The sequence below is a fragment of the Biomphalaria glabrata genome, unplaced genomic scaffold, assembly GCF_947242115.1.
Source record: "Biomphalaria glabrata unplaced genomic scaffold, xgBioGlab47.1 scaffold_19, whole genome shotgun sequence".
NCBI lineage: Eukaryota > Metazoa > Mollusca > Gastropoda > Planorbidae > Biomphalaria > Biomphalaria glabrata.
This window is the reverse complement of record NW_026602932.1, coordinates 645,393-655,386: the sequence shown is the minus strand read 5'-3', so window position 1 is coordinate 655,386 and position 9,994 is coordinate 645,393. Positions and strand designations below refer to the sequence as shown.

General features: G+C 34.5%; 1 pseudogene; it reads right to left on the bottom strand.

The window, feature by feature from the left end:
• Positions 1 to 336: 336 nt before the first annotated feature.
• Positions 337 to 9,994, bottom strand: part of LOC129924166 (dynein axonemal heavy chain 6-like) — an 88,031-nt pseudogene continuing 78,373 nt past the window's right edge.

The window sequence follows — 9,994 nt, the reverse complement described above, 5'->3', positions numbered from 1 at the left end:
GTGGATTTGAATGCCTGGATCATATAATTTCAACTGTATAGAAACATAGTCTCATATTATTTTCTTTCATGTGTCAGAGAAGCTCAATGTATAAAAATTGTATTTTATTATGACTAAATAGAAATTTTTATAAAGAATTTTTTACTTCATTTTTATAGTGGTAAAAAATATAATTATCTTAAAGTAGTTAAAGACTTTATTTTAGTGATATGAACACAAGATGTTCTAGATAGTGATCAGAGAAGAAAGTTGCTCACTAACATATCTAACATTGTGTGAGCCTACAAACAAACAAACAAACAGGAGAACAAACACAAAGTAATAACTAGAGAACCATTTGTAATGGACATTGTTTTTATTGTTAAATGCTTTACAACTTATCTGTAAGCAAAATTAATCAGAAATTTGACATAAGAGTGCTGCACCTTTGGCTATCCAGTAATCTTGTGTGTTGCTTGAAGGAAGGTGGACAGTTACAACAAAGTTAGTAGAATGTCCTGCCAAATAAACAAACAAGGAAAGCTATGTCAAAACAGTGGAGTACAAATATTTATAGATCATACTATACACCTAGGGTGCAGCAGCTAAAAAAAACTTTTATTTTTTAATTATCTCTAAAATGTGAATATAATAGACCAGGGCAGAGGCTCCTAACATCATTGCATAAAGAATATTACTGCCTATTATTATAAAATTACATCTATAGGGTTATTAAATCAAAGCCTGAAGCTATGGTCTTGGTTAGGAGATCTTGTCATTCACAAAGAAGCCCCTCACCTGGCAGCTGCTAGTTCCAAAGGAATGACAAAAAAAAAGGATATATACAATTATAACGACTCTATCCAGGATTTCTGCCAACACAACATAACCAACTTAACTTCACAATTCAGGCTCCAAATAATGTAACACTTTAATGTCTGATAAATACACAGCCAATACTGAACAATAAATGTACTGCAGTCTAAACTCTGTACAGCTGCACCAAACTCTACAGGCCTTTCCACCTCATCCTGGATTTAACTGTTTCCTATTGCCTTCACAATGAATCGTGAGACCCTCAATCATGAATCATCTAGATTGACACCTTTGTTCTTAATATAGGGTTCTCAAAGACCTTCTAGAAAGTGATTGATGATCATAAGACTATCATCATGAATTGCATATGTAGTATTCAGAATACAGATCATTCCTGAAGTGTCATCCCTCATCACAGTAGAACACTCACTGAGTTCTGGCCTGTGCTATCAGTGTCAGCTGATTGCACACACAATTACCCCTACATGAATCAGTAATAACAATATTCTAAAACACAAAAACACCCCTAGATGTCAGCCAATCTGTTTTGTATGCTGCAATCTTACACAAATAAAACACTTTTTAAATCTACTTAATATTAAAAACCAATCTATTGAATGGTCAAAGGTAATCTTAGAAATGTCAATGTGAACACATTTCGTCATTAACCCTAATAAATTATTGCCTATTTTAGCCTTCTATTATAATATATAAATATAACTTTATGCTTATTATTTAAAATCAGAAAAAAAAAGTGTAAAATAAAATTAATTATGATGAAATAAGAACATAAAAAATTAGACATTAAATGCAAGCAATTAAAAAATAAATGCTCAAAGCAGGCACTGAAGCCTGATCATAATTTTAAATTCAGTAATTTCTACTACTAAATGGTTGATTTTTTTTTTAAGTTTCTTATTTGTAGCATTTTGTTAACATCATTTCTCAAAATAGTACATCTCTTGTTTCAGTCAACATATAGGAAAGAATAGGAAACATGTCTAGCTTTCTATAAAGTACAGTTGGTCCAATCCATACTACATCAAAGAAAGCTTCTAATCAAACTTAAACTTAAACAAACAAAGAAACCAGATAAGCCTACTATACCAGTATTGAAATACATAATCTGATTGTCATTTTCTGGGCAAACATGTCATCAGCCATTTTATAGAAGTAATGGCATATTGCTATTAGAAATACGCTCAGCTCATACTCATAACATAGGAGGCACGGTGGATGACTGGGGTCCAGGGTTTGAAACCTAGTGAAGACAGATTTTAATTTTTTGGGATCTTCTGGTGCCTCTGAGTCCACCCAGCTCTAATGGGTACCTGACATTAGTTGGGAAAAAGTAAAGGCAGTTGGTTGTTGTGCTGGCCACATGACACCCATAGGCCACAGAAACAGATGACCTTTACATTATCTGCCCTATAGACCACAAGGTCTGAAAGATGAACTTTACCTTACTTTATAATCATAACATATACACTTTTTCAGTTCCCTTGAATGTATCCCAAGCAGTGGCATCAAATAGATCTATACCTAACTATTGTCAGGCAATCACAAAAACTATGTACTGAGCTGAGATCTGGACATATATTAAAACTAAGCTGTAAAGAAAATGGACAGCTTCAGGAAACTAATCATGTTAAACCAATGGATGTACTAAAGCTAAAAAAAAACAACAGAAAGCAAACAGGAACTTATCAAAAACCTCAATTACAATCTTTACACTGGAAAACCACTAGAAAGATCACATGCACTCTATATACTGTGACTAGCACAGCCAAAATGCAAACACCATTATTGATTTGATGAAACCAATGAATAAATCTGAGAGTTCCTAAAACACAAACAACACGGCTAGAAGCCTTATAGTAATACTATGACATCTTATATCTCTCTGATGCAGGTCTATTCAACACACAGAGACTGAAGACTAAAATATGTCTGCATTAGAGATTTGCTATGGACTGATGCTTGCACCCTGAATGCCTCAAATGAAGCAGATCTTATCCCTGTACACATTTTGGCTTCACAAACACAGTAGGCATGGAACCAGAAATACTATGACCAGTATGCACTTTGGATTGTCATCAACCTAGTCCCGAGTTCAAAGCCTGCCAGCTGGCCGTCATGCAGGAGGAATGAGCTAAGGGGTAACAATCTCCATTTCTAAAGGAACACCCACAATGTATTAAAACAAAGAGTCAACATGCAATAATGTGTCCAGTTGGGGAGCACTGTAACAATATATGCTAATATAGATGATTAAACAAACTTGTGTTACACATGCTAGTGCAGCATTTGGTAGACTTCAAGAACAAGGAGGACCAAGGCGAGGACTCAGCATCAACAAAGCTGAAAGTCCACAGTTCTTCCCTCACTTTTATAAGCCATGGTCTCTATAGTCTTGACACATTCAATAGCTGAACTCTTTTTTGATCTGTGCCTCCTAAGAAAAATTTCACATGTAATAGTAAGATCCTTTACATCTCAAATCAACAGTGTCCATACTTTAAAAAAAAAATGTCCAAACTCTGCTGGGCTGGGTATGTAGTAGGCATGACTTTAGTCCATTTCCTAAATGAATTTTTGAATGAATAGCTGTGCAAATGAGGATGTTCTCAACACAGAAATGATTGAGAAATTCAGGAATCCTCTTCTTATTCACAGAAAGACTAATTGTACTAGCTACAGAAACTATTGAACACAAAAATCTATCTTGATATTTAACCAATCTTGTTATGAACAGAAAAAAATGTTGTATATTGTTATGACATGATTAGGATTTAGTTATTTGTTTCGGGAATAAGGGGAAAGTTTTACTTAGTGACAAGTGACGTGACAGATCTTTAAAAAACAAGAACGCTCCAAGTGACGCTAAAAAGAAGACGCTTCGTGTAGAGCAGTAACATAGATATACGGATTTACGGACATAGCTGACATCGGACAATTCCCTTCTTGATTATTAAATATATTTGTAGAACAACATCAGCGTCGACTACATATTTTGATTGTTTCGGCCTTTCGCCGGTGTTACTGAAGTAGTTTGAGTTCAGTGTTACTTCCAGGCAGACGTAGATCTACACTAGTTATATTTCAAAGAATCAACACCGTGCGGAAGCCTTAACAATATCTATATACAGAGTAAATCAGTGAGAGATATACAAAGAAGAAACAAGTGAGAGCTAGATCTTAAAGTAAACAAGTTAGGTCTTGGAGAAAATAAACCTGTGAGAGCTGTAGCAAGACTTAACCAGACATGCCCATGAAAGCTATGGTAGGAGTTAACAAAAGATAGAAAGTGTTTTGTGAGAACATTGATCCCAGCTGTAAAGAAATTTGTTAACTTGTTACCTGTAGTGGAAAGTGTGCCAGCTCTTGCAGCAGTTTTGTAGAGTGGCGCTGGATAGAGAGATAAATCTGGTTCATAGTCTAGGCGAGGATCCATGTGCATTACAGGCAAACTGGCTATCATTTAGAAACAAAGAATTAAATGACTCAATTTGTATAGAAATAATGAAAGCAGTAATTTCTTTTTTTCTGATTTGTTCCCCTCAATATGACTATCAAAACAGAAAGTTGTTTCTTTTTTTTTATATTACGGTGAATTGATGGAGGTCATAAATAGTCCTACATGTTTCAAACTGCTTAGTTCTTTTTACACTTTTATAAGGTTAGCTTGAGGCCAGTTTCTTATGAAGAAAAGCACAGATCTGAACAACATTTTTTAGAACTATTCTACTTGGGTCTGTGTCGCTGGTTCAGATTTTCATCTTCCAGGGAATGCATTTCTAAATTACATTGTCCTATGTAGTTGAGTTAATTTTATTTTTTTTTCTTCAGGCTGAATTTTTTGTAGTGTGTATAAGAGTCATGTTCACATAAGTTGTGACGAGACTAGGACACTCTTGGTTTCATTTCTGTCATCACTTTCTCTAAGTCTAACAATATTTGTTTGCATTATTTTGGATCTTCCATTTTGTCAGTCATTTTTTTTATAGTTGAAACATGTTTTCAAACTTGCTTTTTGAACTTCAACGAGCACTGAGAGATGACTTCACTTCAGTCAGTAGAAGACAGACAAATTCTATTCAGTCAGTAGAAGACAGATGGCTTCTATTCAGTCAGTAGAAGACAGATGACTTCTAATCAGTCAGTAGAAGACAGATGACTTCTATTCAGTCAGTAGAAGTTAGATGGCTTCTATTCAGTCGGTAGAAGTTAGATGGCTTCTATTCAGTCAGTAGAAGTTAGATGGCTTCTATTCAGTCAGAAGTTAGATGGCTTCTATTCAGTCAGTAGAAGTTAGATGGCTTCTATTCAGTCAGTAGAAGTTAGATGGCTTCTATTCAGTCAGTAGAAGTAAGATGGCTTCTATTCAGTCGGTAGAACTTAGATGGCTTCTATTCAGTCAGTAGAAGTTAGATGGCTTCTATTCAGTCAGTAGAAGTTAGATGGCTTCTATTCAGTCAGTAGAAGTTAGATGGCTTCTATTCAGTCAGTAGAAGACAGATGGCTTCTATTCAGTCAGTAGAAGACAGATGGCTTCTATTCAGTCAGTAAAAGTTTGATGGCTTCTATTCAGTCAATAGAAATAAGATGACTTCTTTTCAGTCCGTAGAAGTTAGATGGCTTCTATTCAGTCAGTAGAAGTTAGATGGCTTCTATTCAGTCAGTAGAAGTAAGTTGACTTCTATTCAGTCAGTAGAAGACAGATGGCTTCTATTCAGTCAGTAGCAGTTAGATGGCTTCTATTCAGTCAGTAGAAGACAGATGGCTTGTATTCAGTCAGTAGAAGACAGATGACTTCTATTCAGTCAGTAGAAGACAGATGACTTCTATTCAGTCAGTAGAAGACTTATGACTTCTATTCAGTCAGTAGAAGACAGATGGCTTCTATTCAGTTAGTAGAAGACAGATGGCTTCTATTCAGTCAGTAAAAGTTAGATGGCTTCTATTCAGTCAATAGAAATAAGATGACTTCTTTTCAGTCAGTAGAAAACAGATGACTTCTATTCAGTCAATAGAAGACAGATGGCTTCTATTCAGTCAGTAAAAGTTAGATGGCTTCTATTCAGTCAATAGAAATAAGATGACTTCTTTTCAGTCAGTAGAAAACAGATGACTTCTATTCAGTCAATAGAAGACAGATGACTTCTATTCAGTCAGTAGAAGTTAGATGGCTTCTATTCAGTCAGTAGAAGTAAGATGACTTCTATTCAGTTAATAGAAGACAGATGGCTTCTATTCAGTGAGTAGAAGTTAGATGGCTTCTATTCAGTCAGTAGAAGTAAGATGACTTCAGTCAGTAGAAAACAGATGACTTCTATTCAGTCAGTAGAAGACAGATGGCTTCTATTCAGTCAGTAGAAGTTATATGGCTTCTATTCAGTCAGTAGAAGACAAATGCTTGTATTCAGTCAGTAGAAGACAGATGACTTCTATTCAGTCAGTAGAAGACTTATGACTTCTATTCAGTCAGTAGAAGACAGATGGCTTCTATTCAGTCAGTAGAAGACAGATGGCTTCTATTCAGACAGTAGAAAGGAGGAAAGAGTTACAGTTAAATATTGAATACAATGAAAAAGTAGATATTAATTAAAATACATTTTGTTTGTTATATCCATTACAAGACACACACTGCAATACATGTCAAGTGTGTAAGTGTGTGGCTTTACAGGCTATTAGTTTGCCCCATGTTGTACTATCTAAGAGTATTTAAGTATTGGTTCATTTTGCTAGATGATATGTAGCTGAATGAAAGTTGTATACAATATTAATAAGATCGTGTTGCAAACATTAATGCCAATATGGCCTTTTTTATGAGCTCTTACTTTGCCTGCATCTGGCCTTTCAATTGGTCACCAACAGTCATGTGATCCCAGTCCCAGGCAAAACCATCCATATAGAGTCCATGTACGAGCACTCCATCATCAGGAACATCCAACTGAAAATAGATAGGATTGAAATATAAGTTTACTAGATATGCTTTTTTTTAAAAAAATTAAACATGTTTGGGAAACATTTAAGTAAAGTAAAAGTTTCCCCCTTTCCGACCATGTTTTCTACACGGGCAGACGATGTTAAGGTCATCTGTTTCTAAGCCAACGGTTAACGAGCAGGGTGTTATGTGGCCAGCACAACAACCAATGGCCTTTACTTTCCCCAGAGTTGGGTGTACCCAGGGGCGCCCTAAAAATCCTGAAATTCAAGATCCCAGCCTTCACTGACATTCGAACTCTGGCCCTCAGGTTCGGATGCCAAGCCCTTAACCATTTGACCACCACACCCCCTGGGAAGCATTTAGGTTCCTCATTATATAATGATAAAATTGAGATCTGACAGAGGACGAGGAGGAGAAAACAACAAAAGTTTAATTAAATTTCTCTAATTTTTTTTTTAATTAATGGGAAATAATTTCATTGAAGCAAGTGAAATTCTTTTTATACTTCCTAAATTTCCATATCAAGTCTGATCATTTGTTAGTGTTTTTAATATTGAAGTTCTATATTTTGATTTCGTAAACTGATTTAACCATTGTTTTAAAAATAAATATTGATTTATTAGAGAAATAATTTAATTGATTTATTAGAGAAATAATTTGATTTTAACTTAGAGTTTACATTTTGATCCATAGGTATTGTTTCGCCCTTTTTAACTGTACGCAACTGCTCCATTACTAGTGCTTCTTCTCTAGAATATGGCAGGAGAATGAACTTGAATGAGAGATGATCAATAGGCTGGTTGTACTTTCTAGCAAAATTTTGAAGAGTTCCAGTCAAGAAACCTGTAAATAAATAGAAGATATAGTCTTCAATAAGTAAGTTTTTTTTTTTTTACTGTTTTAAAAAAAAATGCTTGCCAACTAAGTACAAGTGGAATCTTTTACACATTTTTTCTTCCACTTCCCATTCTTAAACCAAATTGAAAATGAGCACAGTTATTGATTGCTGATGACAACACATGAATCAATCACAAAATTAAGCAAATAGTTAATTACCAGACAGCAGGCTTATTGTGAACAAGACAGCAGTAGGTCTGTTACAAAGGCAGAAGGATACATAATTTGAGATCTAAAGGAAATCTACAGAGGACAGACGTAGACTACTGAAAGAGAACCTAAACGGATCAAAGCAATGTCTACAACCATTATGTCTGCATTGGGTGTGGCAAAATATGTAGGTCACAGCTAGGACAGCCTAGCCAAGTGAAATACTGCACTCCTCCTTGAGACTCAAATATTCTCATTATTAGTCCTAATGTACTAAGCTAAGTGAGATAAGCCTTGTGTAGAGAATAAGGTGACACATTTTTTTTAAGACTGTAAAACCTTCTATTTTTGTATCAGTACTTGATCAGCTCAGTGACTAGTACATTAGCCTTTCATCCTAGATACTTGAGACCTCCATTTCAAATACAGAATCAAGCAACTTTCTTACTTTTAAAAAAAATAAATTTGGTTTTGAAAGGGCAGCACCAAAACTTTCTCCCAGATTCAACCCCTTCCCCAACAGAAACTTATTGGACCATAGTGCACTGAGCAAGCTATTAGCATTAAAGTGGCAATAAACAAAAACAACTAATTAAAGTATTTCCAATTGCACAAGTTTATTATTATTAGTCTAGCTCTGTTAAAAATTAATTAGATTATTGATTCAAAATAAGTAATGCTATTTGTTTTTAAAAGTACTTTTTATATTTCACTTGTTCCTGACATGGTTTTGACACTTTAGCTTTAACAGCAATCACCTGCAGTTGCCTTAAATCAAGGTGATCATAAATGGGAAGATCAAAACTCATAGGGCAATAAAGTCATACCCAATCATGTTACGTTACAGCTTAAGATCATGTTACGTTACAGCTTAAGAAACATAATACTCCGAAAAAACAGGTAGCACAGTAATTTATTTTCAAACACATTTTTATGATGTTTATAGGACACATAAAACTTTGTGAAAAGATATTGTAAGTATCTGACATTTAGATCTACAACTTCACAACAAAATTACAAACCTTGTGGAAAGAAGAAGCCAGACAACCAAAAAGACTTAGGAGGTCCATTATTGATCCAATTGTCAATAAAACAACATCTCATTATCAGGTCTTTAACCCAAGATGCTAAAGACTTTAACGAAGGATAAGCGTTTCTGGCCCATAATTCTGGGACCTGAAAATGTGTATCAAAATGTGTATCAAATATACTAAAAAACTATTTGATTATTACTGTTACATAAAACACATTAGTGATTTGGAAAACTCTGGATAAGTTTAAACCATTAGTAAGCACAGTTGATTTAAGATATTCCATAATTTATTTTCATTGAAGTTCTAATAATTTATTTTCATTGAAGTTCTATTTTTCTTTTTTGTTATAATATGTGAGATGTGTGGCTGAGTAACAAGAATTCCATGGCAACCCATCGAGAGGAGGGGGGGGGGGGGGGCTGAGTTTTATTCCAAACGTGTTTGCTGAGTGCCTGAAGGCAACCCATTATCTCCCCCTGATCCACAAAAGGAATTGGACTATAATTCAAGAAGCTTGCTATAAAGCAAGAAACTTGTGCTTTACAAACAGAAAGAAATAACCCTAACCAAATTAAAAATCTATTGAAATTGAGTAAGTCATATAATTTACACAACAATGATTTTGTTAGAAAAAACATAATGAATGGAAAGTTGATCCATACATGTGTCAGGTTGTATTTTAAAGGCTTGCCTTATCTGTCCTGGCCCCCTGACACAGTTAATCAATTATGTCAAACAAGAAACACCACTACAATAATTCATATATATTGACTTCATGAATGTTTAATGTTATGATACATTGAATGAAGAGTGAGGACTAGAAACTCAAAATACCTAAATAAATGAAAAGCTACCAGTATCTTGGAATTCCCATATTGACATAATAAAGAAATCAAACAAAAGACTATAGTTTATCATAAATGTTTGCAAATCAGACAGTAATATCACAACAAAATTCTATTTCACCTTAAACCAATATGCGAAATTGCATCTTAATTTGGGGGATCCTTCAACATGTGATAGATAAAGAATCTAAAAGATGTAATATAGAGCTATGAGGTATAGCACAAATGGATACTTACATTAAACTAAATTAGCACCTTAGGATATCACTAAACATTTAGAGGAATTCCAAGACAAAACACTAGAAAACAAAGTAGTAGTAATA